The sequence below is a fragment of the Schistocerca cancellata genome, chromosome 7 (assembly GCF_023864275.1).
Source record: "Schistocerca cancellata isolate TAMUIC-IGC-003103 chromosome 7, iqSchCanc2.1, whole genome shotgun sequence".
In the NCBI taxonomy this organism is placed as follows: domain Eukaryota; kingdom Metazoa; phylum Arthropoda; class Insecta; order Orthoptera; family Acrididae; genus Schistocerca; species Schistocerca cancellata.
In genome coordinates this window covers 42,415,174-42,433,047 of record NC_064632.1, presented here as the reverse complement: position 1 = coordinate 42,433,047, position 17,874 = coordinate 42,415,174, and the positions used below count along the sequence as shown (strand labels likewise).

Sequence of the window (17,874 nt, the reverse complement as noted above, 5' to 3'; positions counted from 1 at the left end):
GTTTCACACATCTTGCTCACCAGATAGTAGAGTTTTGTCAGGACTGGCTCTCCCAAGGCCGTCAGTAGTTCCAATGGAATGTTGTCTACTCCGGGGGCCTTGTTTCGACTCAGGTCTTTCAGTGCTCTGTCAAACTCTTCACGCAGTATTGTATCTCCCATTTCATCTTCATCTACATCCTCTTCCATTTCCATAATATTGTCCTCAAGTGCATCGCCCTTGTATAGACCCTCTATATACTCCTTCCACCTTTCTGCTTTCCCTTCTTTGCTTAGAACTGGGTTTCCATCTGAGCTCTTGATGTTCATACAAGTGGTTCTCTTATCTCCAAAGGTCTCTTTAATTTTCCTGTAGGCAGTATCGATCTTACCCCTAGTGAGATAAGCCTCTACATCCTTACATTTGTCCTCTAGCCATCCCTGCTTAGCCATTTTGCACTTCCTGTCGATCTCATTTTTGAGACGTTTTTATTCCTTTTTGCCTGCTTCGTTTACTGCATTTTTATATTTTCTCCTTTCATCAATTAAATTCAATATTTCTTCTGTTACCCAAGGATTTCTACTAGCCCTCTTAGCATGACCACACAGTGACTAAAATCTATTTGCTGTAATAGATGATTTCAAACCTCCTCCGACCGATGCTGCGAATTTTCTTGTATACAACATTAATATTGTATTCGTTGAACACATGGTTCCAATGGAATCCAACACAAAATTTTCAAGAGTTACTATCTTCTCGAAGAAGAGGCACACACCTGTTTCTAAAGGCGATGCTATCTTTTCGTTTCTGCAGTTGTAACTGCTCTCCCACAGCGATCGTCTAATGCTGCAGACCATATAAACTTACATCTAATGTGCATTTACATGTACATCTATCTACAGACATACTGCACAAGCCAGCGTATGTTGCGTGGCGGAGGGTCACCAATACTACTACTTGTCGTTTCCTCTCCTACTCCACACGCAAATGCCAACGGCCTTGCCGCAGTGGTAACACCGGTTCCCGTCACATCACCGAAGTTAAGCGCTGTCGGGCTGGGCTAGTACTTGGATGGGTGACCATCCGATTGCCGATCGCTGTTGGCAAGCGGTGTGCACTCAGCCCTTGTGAGGCAAACTGAGGACCTACTTGACTGAGATGTAGTGGCTCTGTTCTCGTAAACTGGCATCCGACCAGGAGAGTGGTGTACTGACCACATGCCCCTCCATATCCACATCCCGTGATGCTTGTGGGCGAGGATGACACGGCGGCCGGTCGATACCGTTGGGCCTTCAAAAGTCTGTTCGGACGGAGTTTTTATTAGTCCAAACCCAAATGCACTGAGGGGAAAGCATCTTTTTGTATGCCTCTGTACGAGCCCTCCTAACCTCTCACCTCGGTTCTGCATTCCCCAGAACGCGAAACCGAGGGACGTCTCGAGTTACTTTGCACTATAACAGTAACAATTTAAAGGGTTTTTCCCACTTGTCTACTCCTACCTTCTCTCGTCTCTCAGCGACAGCTGAAGATTATCCTCTGTTTTGCATCTGAAATTAATACTGTAATGCTTCATTATTTTTCAGAGCTCTATATTCTACACATGTACTGACATGATTGGTGCGTGGATAGAACCGCAAACTGACCAAGTTTGCATCTAGCGCTCTACATACGTTCTATGAGTGCACTTGTAGTCACACCTACACGTCCAAGTGGTAGTCAGGTTCGTTCTATACCTTAGGTGTCAACATCCTGTCAGTGGCCATCACAGCGCCGTTGAGACATTCTCTCAGCTGTTCCAGTGTTCTCGGTAGTGGGCGTACGTAAACACGGTTCCCAATTTACACCGGAACGTAAGAAGTCACAAGGCGTTAAGTCAGGCAACCTGGGGGCGCCAAGGGAACAGAGCCACATCGTCTTCACCACCATAATGCAGAAATTTGTTGTCCTGATAGCCGTGTGCCCCATCTCATTGGAAGATGGAGTCAGCAGTGTAATCGACCACAACTGCAACATATCAAGGTAAGAATATTTTCACAGAAGAGAAACTGTCCATGCAGTTTCGTCTGTGACACTGCAAAGGAACGTTAAACGCCAGCGAATTCCAATGATGCGCCACAGTTTTAAGAGGATGTTCAGTGCACAACCCTCTCACACTGCGGTGATTAACCTTTCCAGATAGATGGAAGGTCGCTTCGCCGCTGAATGTCAGCCTGGGGGCGAAACGTTCATCCTCAGGTGCTTCTTGCATTTGGATGCAAATTGAATGCACAAACCACAATCATACATGGAAGAACCCTGGAGATACTAAAAGGTATCAGATAGATTATATAATGGTAAGACAGACATTTAGGAACCAGGTTTTAAATTGTAAGACATTTCCAGGGGAAGATGTGGACTCTGACCACAATCTAATGGTTATGACCTGTAGATTAAAACTGGAGAAACTGCAGAAAGGTGGGAATTTAAGGAGATGGGACCTGGATAAACTGAAAGAACCAGAGGTTGTACAGAGTTTTAGGGAGACCATAAGGGAACAATTGACAGGAATGGGGGAAAGAAATACAGTAGAAGAAGAATGGGTAGCTTTGAGGGACGAAGTAGTGAAGGCAGCAGAGGATCAAGTAGGTAAAAAGACCGGGGCTCTTAGAAATCCTTGGGTAACAGAAGAAATATTGAATTTAATTGATGAAAGGAGAAAATATAAAAATGCAGTTAATGAAGCAGGCAAAAAGGAATACAAACGTCTCAAAAATGAGATCAACAGGAAGTGCAAAATGGCTAAGCAGGGATGGCTAGAGGACAAATGTAAGGATGTAGAGGCTTATCTCACTAGGGGTAAGATAGATACTGCCTACAGGAAAATTAAAGAGACCTTTGGAGATAAGAGAACCACTTGTATGGACATCAAGAGCTCAGATGGAAACCCAGTTCTAAGCAAAGAAGGGAAAGCAGAAAGGTGGAAGGAGTATATAGAGGGTTTATACAAGGGCGATGTACTTGAGGACAATATTATGGAAATGGAAGAGGATGTAGATGAAGATGAAATGGGAGATACGATACTGCGTGAAGAGTTTGACAGAGCACTGAAAGACCTGAGTCGAAACAAGGCCCCCGGAGTAGACAACATTTCATTGGAACTACTGACGGCCTTGGGAGAGCCAGTCCTGACAAAACTCTACCATCTGGTGAGCAAGATGTATGAAACAGGCGAAATACCCTCAGACTTCAAGAAGAATATAATAATTCCATTCCCAAAGAAAGCAGGTGTTGACAGATGTGAAAATTACCGAACAATCAGTTTAATAAGCCACAGCTGCAAAATACTAACACGAATTCTTTGCAGACGAATGGAAAAACTAGTAGAAGCCGACCTCGGGGAACATCAGTTTGGATTCCGTAGAAATACTGGAACACGTGAGGCAATACTGACCTTACGACTTATCTTAGAAGAAAGATTAAGGAAAGCCAAACCTACGTTTCTAGCATTTGTAGACTTAGAGAAAGCTTTTGACAATGTTGACTGGAATACTCTCTTTCAAATTCTAAAGGTGGCAGGGGTAAAATACAGGGAGCGAAAGGCTATTTACAATTTGTACAGAAACCAGATGGCAGTTATAAGAGTCGAGGGGTAAGAAAGGGAAGCAGTGGTTAGGAAGGGAGTGAGACAGGGTTGTAGCCTCTCCCCGATGTTATTCAATCTGTATATTGAGCAAGCAGTAAAGGAAACAAAAGAAAAATTCGGAGTAGGTATTAAAATCCATGGAGAAGAAATAAAAACCTTGAGGTTTGCCGATGACATTGTAATTCTGTCAGAGACAGCAAAGGACCTGGAAGAGCAGTTGAACGGAATGGACAGTGTCTTGAAAGGAGGATATAAGATGAACATCAACAAAAGCAAAACGAGGATAATGGAATGTAGTCGAATTAAGTCGGGTGATGCTGAGGGAATTAGATTAGGAAATGAGACACTTAAAGTAGTAAAGGAGTTTTGCTATTTGGGGAGCAAAATAACTGATGATGGTCGAAGTAGAGAGGATATAAAATGTAGACTGGCAATGGCAAGGAAAGCGTTGCTGAAGAAGAGAAATTTGTTAACATCGAGTATAGATTTAAGTGTCAGGAAGTCATTTCTGAAAGTATTTGTATGGAGTGTAGCCATGTATGGAAGTGAAACATGGACGGTAAATAGTTTGGACAAGAAGAGAATAGAAGCTTTCGAAATGTGGTGCTACAGAAGAATGCTGAAGATTAGATGGGTAGATCACATAACTAATGAGGAAGTATTGAATAGGATTGGGGAGAAGAGAAGTTTGTGGCACAACTTGACCAGAAGAAGGGATCGGTTGGTAGGACATGTTCTGAGGCATCAAGGGATCACCAATTTAATATTGGAGGGCAGCGTGGAGGGTAAAAGTCGTAGGGGGAGACCAAGAGATGAATACACTAAGCAGATTCAGAAGGATGTAGCTTGCAGTAGGTACTGGGAGATGAAGAAGCTTGCACAGGATAGAGTAGCATGGAGAGCTGCATCAAACCAGTCTCAGTACTGATGACCACAGCAACAACAACCACAATCTTCCAGTTTTAACTATCGCACGAGCTGAAGATGACACACTTTTGAAATGCAGCCGCCATAAAATCTTCCACACAGTTTAGTGCCGTATTCCAAGTCCTGGCTTCGGCGGAAAGTTGATTATTTTGGAACGCATACGAAACTTTCCCTTATGCTTTCCAAGAACGCATCTAGCAAATCTGATCTATCGGTACTTTTCTGTTTACAGAGGCAACCAGTGAGGCTAAATTGTCGGTACCAACGCACAATGCTCTGTTTACGACGGTTCTTTTCCGTAATTCCTTCTGAAAGGACGCTGCACTATAATAAAAGTAGAATTTGATTAATCAGTTCATTGTTAATGGTGTTGTCATGTATTTAGGACTTTAACTGGACTTTTCGTTGGGTTATTTAAATTTCTAATGTACAGCACCTGTCAACAACTCATTTATTGCGTGACTTCAATATTTAACTTGAAATTATATTTCTATTATTGTAGCGAAAGTTATCATTTGCAATTACGTGTTGTAAACTATCTCCATCGTCCAGCCGGATTCCATATTCCTAGATATCGGTACGGCATGTGACATGTTGCCGCAATGCTGACTGGTAACGAAGGTGGAAGGTTACGGAAAAGGTTCCCAGATACGTGAGTGACCCGACGAATTCCTAGTAAGAGAAGCCAGTATGTCGTCTTCGACGGCGAGTGTTCATAAGAGGAAAGGGTATCGGCAGAAGTGTTCCATGTAAAAGCGACAGGACCGCTGTTATTTTCTACATACATAAATGGTTTGGCAGAGGGTAAGCAGCTGTGTGCGGCTGTTTGTCGATGATGCTGTGGTGTGTGGAAGGTGTCGTTGTTGAGTGACTGTAGCATACAATATGACATAGACAAAATTTCTACTTGGTGCAGTGGAGCCACAGGTCAGTGATCTAAGAGGAGCGGTAACGCCAATCAGCCTCTGCTTTCTCAAGAATCAAGACAAATATGGCACTGTTCTACTGTATTCGTACTGGAGTGACTTGTTTATAGTTGCGCCAGGGTTGCAGTTATTTTTTAGACTGTTATGTAGTTCTACTATGTGCTGTACCAGTTAACTAATTTAAGAATATATTGTGTTTTAGATCAGTGATGGATGGTGTGTCTCTTAAATTAACTGAGGTAGAAGTGATTATTTATTTTCAGATGCTTTCCGCAATGTGCAGTTCTGAAACCTCCGCATTAAGATAAGACAAACGTTATTCTTACGAGAAAAATTTTGCGTTCAGTTGTTCTGTTAGCGGCATCTGTAGCGACGGAACATTTTTTTAATGAGTCGCGTGCTAAATGTAGGACCCTAGTTGTGATTCTTTTTACTGGTGACGTAGTTTTAGAGGGGCATTTTTATTTAGGCCCCATACTGTGCTGGTGCACCGGAGTCAAATTACAACTGCACAGCCAGAAAAAAGTGGAACATCGTCAAGGTCTGTGTCTCAACAGAGGAAAGTCCACTGGACCTGACGGGATACCAATTCGATTCTACACAGAGTACGCGAAAGAACTTGCCCCCCTTCTAACAGCCGTGTACCGCAAGTCCCTAGAGGAACGGAAGGTTCCAAATGATTGGAAAAGAGCACAGGTAGTCCCAGTCCTCAAGAAGGGTCGTCGAGCAGATGCGCAAAACTATAGACCTATATCTCTGACGTCGATCTGTTGTAGGATTTTAGAACATGTTTTTTGCTCGAGTATCATGTCGTTTTTTGAAACCCAGAATCTACTATGTAGGAATCAACATGGATTCCGGAAACAGCGATCGTGTGAGACCCAACTCGCTTTATTTGTTCACGAGACCCAGAAAATATTAGATACAGGCTCCCAGGTAGATGCTATTTTTCTTGACTTCCGGGAGGCGTTCGATACAGTTCCGCACTGTCGCCTGATAAACAAAGTAAGAGCCTACGGAATATCAGTGCAGCTGTGTGACTGGATTGAAGAGTTTTTAGTAAACAGAACACAGCATGTTGTTATCAATGGAGAGACGTCTACAGACGTTAAAGTAACCTCTGGCGTGCCACAGGGGAGTGTTATGGGACCATTGCTTTTCACAATATATATAAATGACCTAGTAGATAGTGTCGGAAGTTCCATGCGGCTTTTCGCGGATGATGCTGTAGTATACAGAGAAGTTGCAGCATTAGAAAATTGTAGCGAAATGCAGGAAGATCTGCAGCGGATAGGCACTTGGTGCAGGGAGTGGCAACTGACCCTTAACATAGACAAATGTAATGTATTGCGAATACATAGAAAGAAGGATCCTTCATTGTATGATTATATGATAGCGGAACAAACACTGGTAGCAGTTACTTCTGTAAAATATCTGGGAGTATGCGTGCGGAACGATTTGAAGTGGAATGATCATATAAAATTAATTGTTGGTAAGGCGGGTACCAGGTTGAGATTCATTGGGAGAGTCCTTAGAAAATGTAGTCCATCAACAAAGGAGGTGGCTTACAAAACACTCGTTCGATCTATACTTGAGTATTGCTCATCAGTGTGGGATCCGTACCAGATCGGGTTGACGGAGGAGATAGAGAAGATCCAAAGAAGAGCGGCGCGTTTCGTTACAGGGTTATTTGGTAACCGTGATAGCGTTACGGAGATGTTTAACAAACTCAAGTGGCAGACTCTGCAAGAGAGGCGCTCTGCATCGCGGTGTAGCTTGCTCGCCAGGTTTCGAGAGGGTGCGTTTCTGGATGAGGTATCGAGTATATTGCTTCCCCCTACTTATACCTCCCGAGGAGATCACGAATGTAAAATTTGAGAGATTAGAGCGCGCACGGAGGCTTTCAGACAGTCGTTCTTCCCGCGAACCATACGCGACTGGAACAGGAAAGGGAGGTAATGACAGTGGCACGTAAAGTGCCCTCCGCCACACACCGTTGGGTGGCTTCCGGAGTATAAATGTAGATGTAGATGTAGATGTTCTGTGGCACCAAAGTATAAATACCCTTAGGATGTGTTGGTGATTCATTCTCACGGCCATTGGCGATTAGTGGTCTCTGTTTTGACCCTGCAGGCAGTAACTATGCTAAGTTTAGAGGTGAAAAGTGTACGCGACATTCATTCTAGGGTACAACAATACCCCGTCGATGAATACGTACCCCGCCGAACAACTTAAGCCATTTGAACGGAGTCGCAGCGTGCACATCCGGGAAGCTGGATGGATGTATCTACGGATTGCTGCGTATGTTGAGCACAATGTATCGGTGACGAGTCGTTTCTTACAGGGGTGGTCTATGCACCTTTCCAACACCCGTAGATTTGGTTCTGGACGACCACGTAGTAAAGACGGACATCAAGATCGACGGAATGGGCGAGCAGCATTGGCCGACATCGGCAGTGAAGACACCCGGACAAATGTTGCACCTGCGGTTGTCACCAAGGGTATCTGAGAAACGTCTGTTCGCAGCAAGACTAAGATCATGAGTGCCTCTGGCCAGTCTATCACTGACACCACGACACAACCAAGCGTGGCTTCTCTGGTATCGTGAAAATTTTGACTGAGGAGTGAAATGGCACCCTGTTGTCTTCAAAAAAATGGTTCAAATGGCTCTGAGCACTATGGGACTTAACAGCTATGGTCATCAGTCCCCTATAACTTAGAACTACTTAAACCTAATTAACCTAAGGACATCACAGAACACCCAGTCATCACGAGGCAGAGAAAATCCCTGACCCCGCCGGGAATCGAACCCGGGAACCCAGGCGTGGGAAGCGAGAACGCTACCTCACGACCACGAGCTGCGGACTGTTGTCTTCAGCGTTGAGACTAGGTTCTGTCTGTATGTGAGTAATGGGCGTACTCGCGTACGGCGTACACCTGTGTAGCGACCTGTTCAAGAGTGCGTTCGACAATAACTAACAAATCCCTCACCAGGTTCCACGGTGTGGGGACCAATCAGTTAATCAGTTACAACTCGCGGTCACATTTGGTGTTTCTGCAGGGTAAAGCAAGCAGTGGTCGCCGCATTGCACAGGTTATTATCGACGTGCTGCTGCCATTTGTTCGACAGGATTTTTCAGCACGACAACGCACGTCCACACACATCTGCTGCGGTACAACGTGCTCTTCACAGTACAACTATCCTGGCCAGCAGGTGTAATGGGACGCAAAATTGAAGCGTCACCCATCCACCAGTGTCAGCCCAGTTTGCAGGTGAATATAAGTTTAATTTAGTTTTGTTTATGTATTTTTGTAATATTTGTGTAATGGTTGTGAATTGTCTAAAGTTTTTGTAATTTTTTTTATGTTTCATGTACGGAGAGGGCGGCGCAACGAACGGAGACAGCATCTTCGCTGCCGGGACCAGAGATAAAATTGCTGGCCACTATACGTCGCGGATCGACAGCCAAAGAGCAACAGAAGATCCTGGAACCGAGTTGTTGCGTCATGCTTCTAAAAAATAAAATAAATGAAAATTTGTAATGTTTTTTACAACAATGATATCATAGGAAGTTTAATCTTATTGAAAATGTTAGTTTTGTCTCGTCAAGGCTCAGGTTCACGTCTGTATGTAGGAAGATAATAAACTAGTGGATGCTACTAAAGTTGAAATACGTGTTCTGAGGATTTATTTATGAAGAATTATGTGAATTGATTAATAATATATTTGACAATATTATTGAATTTTGACAGCGTTCATCGCAACTTTGAATCTCAAAAGTTTATTCAACGTGTGATTCTAATATCGATTAAATCAAGATAAACTGTATCAACATAATTTCTGAGGAGAAACAAACGACATCTAAAATTGAAAAAAAGTTTACGCAAACCAATTGGCCCGAGTGACGTAATTCTGCGCATACGACTCAAATGATGTTTTACAGTTTCGTTCAAGAACCATTCTGAGATAATTTAAAAAGAATATAAATAATTTTGAAGTGGGTTGTAACTGACGTAGGTGGCGAAGTCTGCACATGGTCATATATCAAAAGAAAACCATTTATAAAAACTTACGTCGTTACACTACACAGGTTCACTAAATCTCTCGCTAATTGAATGCATGGTGAAGCGGGAACGTACTTGTTCTCCAGAGGTTGCAAGAACCACTGCCGAATTTGCAACAAAAGGTCCGGGATGCTTGGGACAGTCTATCCCAGGAAGCCATTAGACACATTTACGATCTTTTGTGTGAGAGGAGTGGGTGGGTGGGTGGGTAGACTGAGCACTGATGTGGCTGTTTGGGTACCCTTTACTGTGAGATTTCTTTCTTTTTGTCTGAGTTTGCTTTCATGTACTCCTAGACTGACGATCTACCTACCACACAACATGCGAAGAAAAGTCCTAGTCCTTGAGGGTGTTGCGTTTTTTTTTCAGCAGTGTACTATAGCACTTGAGATTGTAGGCAGTCCTGAACAACATTTAAATAAATTCAACATTCAGTTTAAGAAAGAGAGCAGCCACAACACTAATTTTAACACGTTCGGGCTACGAAAGCAATTTGCGACATGTGCGCCACCGACTGTTAGCCGTAGTCGAAAATAATCCACTGTATTTCGCAAAGCCTTGTGACAACATGAAGCAGTTTTGACAGGCAAAGCATGTAACGCTTATGAAACACTCATGCTCGTCCCTCAGCCTCCAATCTCCTCCCCACAATTGTCAGCCTCCGTAGCTGAGTGGTCATCACATGGCCACATAGCAATTGTGAAAATACCCACAGCTAAACAAACACTTCCATTCAACGCCACGTCCACGTTATCAGGCGTGAACCAGTAACTTCACAGATATTTGGTCCGCAAATACAATTTTTTATGTCTACTGTTAAACAGAAAAAGAATCAAAGTATGCGACAAGTCTCTACGAACATCATTGTAAGTACATTTTACAAGGATATATACAGGCTGTCCCAGCTATCTTGTCCACCCAAAATATCTCTGGAACAATAACAGCTACTGGAAAACGACTTTCACCGGTATCAATGTAGGGCTGGGCCCCATGAATGTACATATTTGGAAACATTCTAAAACGAAAGCATATGTGTTTTTTAACACAAACTTATGTTTTTTTAAATGGACCTCCTATATTTTTTCTTCAGCAATCCATAGCATGACAAAGCACATACACAATGGCGTTGATTGCATCGCAATATTCCCATTACATCCCGAGATATTAAGACGCGAATTTGACGCTTCAAACACCCGATATGCGCTGCTAGCGCACGTCCTGAGGCTCAGGCGTGAACCCCATGCTGCCCGTAATCGCGATGTGAGTGACATGCGTAATCACACTTCCTTACTTATCAAGAGGTCCGAAACGAATAATACGGTCTACTGCCATCCTGCTGCGATTACGGGCAGCATGGGGTTCACGCCTGAGCCTCAGGACGTGCGCTAGCAGCGCATATCGGGTGTTTGAAGCGTCAACTTCGCGTCTTAATATCTCGAGATGTAATGGGAATATTGCGATGCAATCAACGCCATTGTGTATGTGCTTTGTCATGCTATGGATTGCTGAAGAAAAAATATAGGAGGTCCATTTAAAAAAACATAAGTTTGTGTTAAAAAACACATATGCTTTCGTTTTAGAATGTTTCCAAATATGTACATTCATGGGCCCCAGCCCTACATTGATACCGGTGAAAGTCGTTTTCCAATAGCTGTTATTGTTCCAGAGATATTTTGGGTGGACAAGATAGCTGGGACACCCTGTATATAAAAAAAAAAATGTGGTCAGAGCGACTGTCCGCCATGCGTAGGAACCGGGTTCGATCCCCGGTTTCTTTGATGGGAGGACTGGTACAGAGTGCCCTCAGCCTCGTGAGGCCATCTGAGGAGCCACTCGACCAGTTAGCAGCGTTTCAAAGGTCAAGAAACCCGACCAGGAGGGAGGTGAGCTTACCACATATCCAATGACGCCATTTTCAGAGGATGACGCGACGGTCGGTTGGGCTCGATTGGCTCACCAAGGGACAGGAGACGGAACTTTACCTTTCACCTTACTTCTAACCGAGCGAGATAGTGCAGCGGTAGCACAGTGGACTCACTTTCTGGAGGACGACGGTTCAAACCCGCGTCCGGCCTCCCTCATTTAGGTTTTCCATGACTTCCATAAATCGCTTCAGGCAAATGCAGAGATGGCTCCTTCGAAAGGGCACGGCCGACTTCCTATCCATCCTTCCCCAATAGGATGAGACAGTTGAGATTGCTGTTTAGTCCCCTTCCACAAACCAATTTAATTGATGAAAGGAGAAAATATAAAAATGCAGTAAATGAAGCAGGCAAAAAGGAATACAAACGTCTCAAAAATGATATCGACAGGAAGTGCAAAATGGCTAAGCAGGAAAGGCTAGAGGACAAATGTAAGGATGTAGAGGCTTGTCTCACTAGGGGTAAGATAGATACTGCCTACAGGAAAATTAAAGAGACCTTTGGAGAGAAGAGAACCACTTGTATGAATATCAAGAGCTCAGATGGAAACCCAGTTCTAAGCAAAGAAGGGAAGGCAGAAAGGTGGAAGGAGTATATAGAGGGTTTATACAAGGGCGATGTACTTGAGGACAATATTATGGAAATGGAAGAGGATGTAGATGAAGACGAAATGGGAGATAAGATACTGCGTGAAGAGTTTGACAGAGCACTGAAAGACCTGAGTCGAAACAAGACCCCGGGAGTAGACAACATTCCATTGGAACTACTGATGGCCTCGGGAGATCCAGTCATGACAAAACTCTACCATCTGGTGAGCACGATGTATGAGACAGGCGAAATACCCTCAGACTTCAAGAATAATATTATAATTCCAATCCCAAAGAAAGCAGGTGTTGACAGATGTGAAAATTACCGAACTATCAGTTTAATAAGTCACAGCTGCAAAATACTAACGCGAATTCTTTACAGACGAATGGAAAAACTGGTAGAAGCCGACCTCGGCGAAGATCAGTTTGGATTCCGTAGAAATGTTGGAACACGTGAGGCAATACTGACCTTACGACTTATCTTAGAAGAAAGATTAAGAAAAGGCAAACCTACGTTTCTAGCATTTGTAGACTTAGAGAAAACTTTTGACAATGTTAACTGGAATACTCTCTTTCAAATTCTGAAGGTGGCAGGGGTAAAATACAGGGAGCGAAAGGCTATTTACAGTTTGTACAGAAACCAGATGGCAGTTATAAGAGTCGAGGGTCATGAAAGAAAAGCAGCGGTTGGGAAAGGAGTAAGACAGGGTTGTAGCCTCTCCCCGATGTTATTCAATCTGTATATTGAGCAAGCAGTAAAGGAAACAAAAGAAAAATTCGGAGTAGGTATTAAAATTCATGGAGAAGAAGTAAAAACTTTGAGGTTCGCCGATGACATTGTAATTCTGTCAGAGACAGCAAAGGACTTGGAAGAGCAATTGAACGGAATGGACAGTGTCTTGAAAGGAGGATATAAGATGAACATCAACAAAAGCAAAACGATGATAATGGAATGTAGTCATATTGAGTCGGGTGATGCTGAGAGAATTAGATTAGGAAATGAGACACTTAAAGTAGTAAAGGAGTTTTGCTATTTAGGGAGTAAAATAACCGATGATGGTCGAAGTAGAGAGGATATAAAATGTAGACTGGCAATGGCAAGGAAAGCGTTTCTCAAGAAGAGGAATTTGTTAACATCGAGTATAGATTTAAGTGTCAGGAAGTTGTTTCTGAAAGTATTTGTATGGAGTGTAGCCATGTATGGAAGTGAAACATGGACGATAACTAGTTTGGACAAGAAGAGAATAAAAGCTTTCGAAATGTGGTGCTACAGAAGAATGCTGAAGATAAGGTGGGTAGATGACGTAACTAATGAGGAGGTATTGAATAGGATTGGGGAGAAGAGAAGTTTGTGGCACAACTTGACTAGAAGGAGGGATCGGTTGGTAGGACATGTTCTGAGGCATCAACGGATCACAAATTTAGCATTGGAGGGCAGTGTGGAGGGTAAAAATCGTAGAGGGAGACCAAGAGATGAATACACTAAGCAGATTCAGAAGGATGTAGGTTGCAGTAGATACTGGGAGATGAAGAAGCTTGCACAGGATAGAGTAGCATGGAGAGCTGCATCAAACCAGTCTCGGGACTGAGGACCACAACAACAACAACCCCAAACCAATCAACCAACCAACCTCACTTTTGGAAAAAATGGAAATGTCGTGTGGCTAGGGCCTCCCGTCGGGTAGACCGTTCGCCTGGTGCAGATCTTTCGATTTGACGCCACTTGGGCGACCTGCGCGTCGATGGGGATGAAATGATGATGATTAGGACAACACAACACCCAGTCCCTGAGCGAAGAAAATTCCCGACCCAACCGGGAATCGAACCCGGGCTCTTTGGATTGACAGTCTGTCACGCTGACCACTTTTTTTTTTTTTTTTTTTTTTGTGGCCGACCGAGACTCGAACTCGGGACTTTTGCCTTTCGCGGGCAAGTGCTCTACCATCTGAGCTACTTTTTTTTTTTTCTCAAAGCCAAAATCAAATTTCTTGTTCCTTTAAGAACAAACTATGAGGAAGAAATAAGGAAAAGCTTTTTAAGTCGTCATGCGACTTGCAATTAAAGTCTAGTTCTTACAGGAGCTCCTGAAGTGTATTCGCCTACAGCATGCCAGCTCGTCCAAACGTGTCTTCTCATGGCGTAGGCGTGAGTTCTGGGTAGCAGATCTATTCAGTTCGGTTCGTTTTATACAGTTTTCAGCTTCTCAGGGCTTGGACGTTCCAGCTACTAGGTGGGTCATCGAAAGTGCTCCGTAAGAAATTAGAAAAATATTGTTTATAGCGTGGGTTGCGTATCAGGACGCAGTGTCGTTCGTTGAGATAAGTCCAATATCCTATCGTAGACTTGTCGCCTGAAGTAAAAAGATAGCGGATCGTGTGGCCACAGATCCAATTCACTGAGTTAGTTTTGGCGGAGGGGTAGAAAGTCTTATCGGGGTACAAAAGCATGTGGACGTCGATCTGAGCCGGTGTCTGGCGAGTAAGAAACGCCAAAATTCGCCGCGCAAGTGTCCAGACGTCTAGCGCTGTGCCACAGTGGAACCGGTGGACATCCGTGTCATCCACGCCACAGTGGGTGCAGAGGGATGAATCGGCGAGATGGATGCGGTGCAGACGATCTCGGTTAACTTGTTTGCCATTCACGGTGATGTACCACGCTGATTGAACGTCTGATTCGAGAAAACGCGCATGGATCACCTTCCATATGTGTCGCCACACGTACTGTGGATACTTACGTTCAATAGGGTTGGACGGGCGGCACTGTTGTAACAATTCGGAGACTGTTTTCGTGAGGTACAAACGTGTATGTGGTAAGGACCGGTAGATATAACTGAACTCCAGGAAAAATCGTTGGATGTAATAAAAGAGGGTTGGAATGGTCGATATCAGTACTGGGGCGGACAAGGAGGCCGGTGCAAAGTTGTGAAGCAGGAGGCTAGTAAGGCTCTGCGGGCAACGATACCAAAGTTTGAGTTGGGAGCTGACGTATAGTGCCTTGACACGAGTCGGCACGTGGATGAGTCCCACCCCGCCACGATCTCGTGGCAGTGCAAGGGATTCATACTGCACCTTGAATAACATCCCCGAGCTGACGAAGGAGCCGAAAGCCATCAACAGTCGTCGCGCCAGGAGATTTGGGACTGGTAGTACTTGAGCCACGTGTGGTATACGGGAAGCATGATACATGTTCACGTATTGCGCGCGTTGGATAACGTCGAGAGCTCGTAGCCGGTGATCTGCGAGATTTGCTCTGATTGTGGCAGCATTGATAGCCGCTGAGCGGCGCAGGTCTGCTGTGAAATCAAGTCCAAGACGCCGTATGGTGGCGGCGACACTAAGGGGGGCAGCGCATCTCTCCGGCAAGCCCTCACCAATGAGCAGGACCTTGGATTTTGACACGTTGAGGCAGCTCCCCGACGCTTCGCCGTAAGTTGCCACCCATGTCAGTGCTGCTCGTACTTCATCTTCACTGTGCAGATATAATACTATGTCGTCTGCGTAGGCTGTACAACAAAAACGGTGGCCCTGCACAGCCATGCCTTCCAAACGTTGGCGCATGCCCTGGAGCAGGGGTTCCAAGGCGAAAGCATACAAAAGCGTGGAAAGAGGGCATCCTTGCCGTACAGATCGTGCGATGACCAGGGACGGTGTAAGACGACCATTGTACATGATTTTAGAGGTTGCACTACTCAACAGGCGCATAACCACTGTTACAATACCGCCAGGAAAACCCATATGCTGAAGAACTGTCCGTAAATAGAAGTGGTCAACACGGTCGAAAGCCTGGCTAAAGTCCAGTGAAGCCAAGGCGCCAGGGAGACGCTGATGATGCGCTAATGCTATCATGTCTCTGTAACGGCAAAGGGCCGTACGGATGTTGTTGTCGCCTCCTAGGGAAGTCTGGTCGCAGGATGTGACGTAACGTGCGACCTTCTTGAGTCGCGATGCCAGTAGCCGTGTGAATATTTTCATGTCGCTGTTGAGCAAAGTAATTGGTCGATAGTCCTGGACCCTCGATAACCCGCGCGGTTTATGTACGGGTATAATAATTCCTTCTAGAAAGGCGCTCGGGACCACTGTCCTCGGTGACATCAGCTCTTGTGCGATTGCCGTCCACGTGGAAGCCAACAAATACTGAAAACTTTTATAAAATTCGATGGGTATACCATCAGGTCCAGGAGACCTGTTATCGGAACCCGCCTTGATAGCATCTACCACTTCATCTGTGGTTACGTCGCCTTGGAGGTCATGCACTGCATCCTCCGGAAGAGTGTTCGTAGTGAGCTGAGCGACTTCTGTGATCAGTGCTGCAGAATGCGGTACGGCTGCGTATAGCCCGGCAAAATGAGCATGGAGAGCACGACCGATGCTTTGTTGGGTGTCGTGCCGGCGCCCTTCCACATCAGTGAGGACTTGGATCAGAGCTCGTCGTCGTTGTTGTCTTTCCTGAAGGAGGTGGTACATCGACGGACGTTCTTGAGGGATTCGATTAGAAGCTCGAGAACGGACTACAGTGCCTTCCAAGTTACGCTGCATGATCAAGGAGATCTGCGCCTTCGTGCGATGGACCATCGACTGCCGGGCTGGCGAGAAAGGCATCGTCGCACAGTCACGTAGAATGGTGTAGTAGAAGTGCAGGGTATTAGTTTGCCACGCCTTTAATTCCTTCCCAAAACTCATCAGAGTCTTCCTGAGGGTCGGCTTTGCACAGGAGAGCCACCATGATAAGGTGGAGTCATAGGCTTCTCGACGATGGTGGCAGCGTGCCCACGCTTCTTCGACCATACGGCGACAGTCTGAGGAGGTCAGGTGAGCGACATTGAGTTTCCACAGACCACGACTATGCCACACTTTCTGTCGGGCGAGAGTGACGTCACAGAGGTATGCATCATGGTCTGAAAAGGCCAAGGGCCAGACTTCCGCATGACGTGTGCCATCAGCAAGGGAGCGGGTAACGTAGATGCGATCTATGCGGCTTGACGAGTGAGAGGTGTAGAATGTATAGCCCGGTTGAATTCCGTGGAGCTTCTTCCATGTGTCAACAAGTCGGAGACGGTCGATGACCACTGAGAGAGATGCACAAGGGGAATGTCGCGGGAGTTGGTCCGCGGGCTCTTGTGTCGAGTTAAAATCCCCACCGAGTACCAAATCGTCCTGCGGACCGGTGAAGAGGGGTGTGACGCTTTCGGCAAAAAAAAGTTTGTCGGTCATGACGGCGGCCAGTGCCGGACGGAGCGTAGATATTAATAATACGCACGCCGAACAGTGTGAGGGCCATACCTCGCGCAGTGGGGAGGTAGATGACGTCCTCTGCAGGGAGTCCGTCGCGTAGCAGGATGGCGACGCCGCTACCGGTATCGGATGCGGGGGAAACATGGGCGTTATATCCGGTGGGAACTAGGAAGTCAGCCACAAACACCTCTTGTAAGAGTGCTATATCCACCTCCGCAGAGTAAATAGTGTCTCTGAACATGGCCAGTTTATGGGGGGCACGAATGGTGGCAAGATTCATCGTGGCGATACGATATTGCTGTGTGCTGCCATCCTCAGTATTTGCAGAACGTGCGGTAGAAGTAGCCGTCAGGTGGAGACCCGCCGGTGGTCCCGCAGTGGTGATAATTACTGGCGGGGCGCCAGCCCCAGTGTCGCCGAGGTGGACTCCTGTGCAGACACGCTGGTAGTCTGTTCCGCTTCTTCTTCAACGTCATCGGCCCAGGAAGCTGACGACGTGGACATGTGACGGTCACGTACTTCCGGAACGGGTGTTGTGGATTCCGCAACATGAGTGGCAGGGGGACCTCCGTCATCATTCGTTGACAACGGCGAGGACACGTCCCTGGCTGGGAG

General features: G+C 45.5%; 1 pseudogene; it reads left to right on the top strand.

Moving 5' to 3' along the window:
* The first annotated feature begins 968 nt into the window (after nt 1–968).
* LOC126093780 (5S ribosomal RNA) lies at nt 969–1,085 on the top strand (annotated as a pseudogene).
* Nucleotides 1,086–17,874: the final 16,789 nt, after the last annotated feature.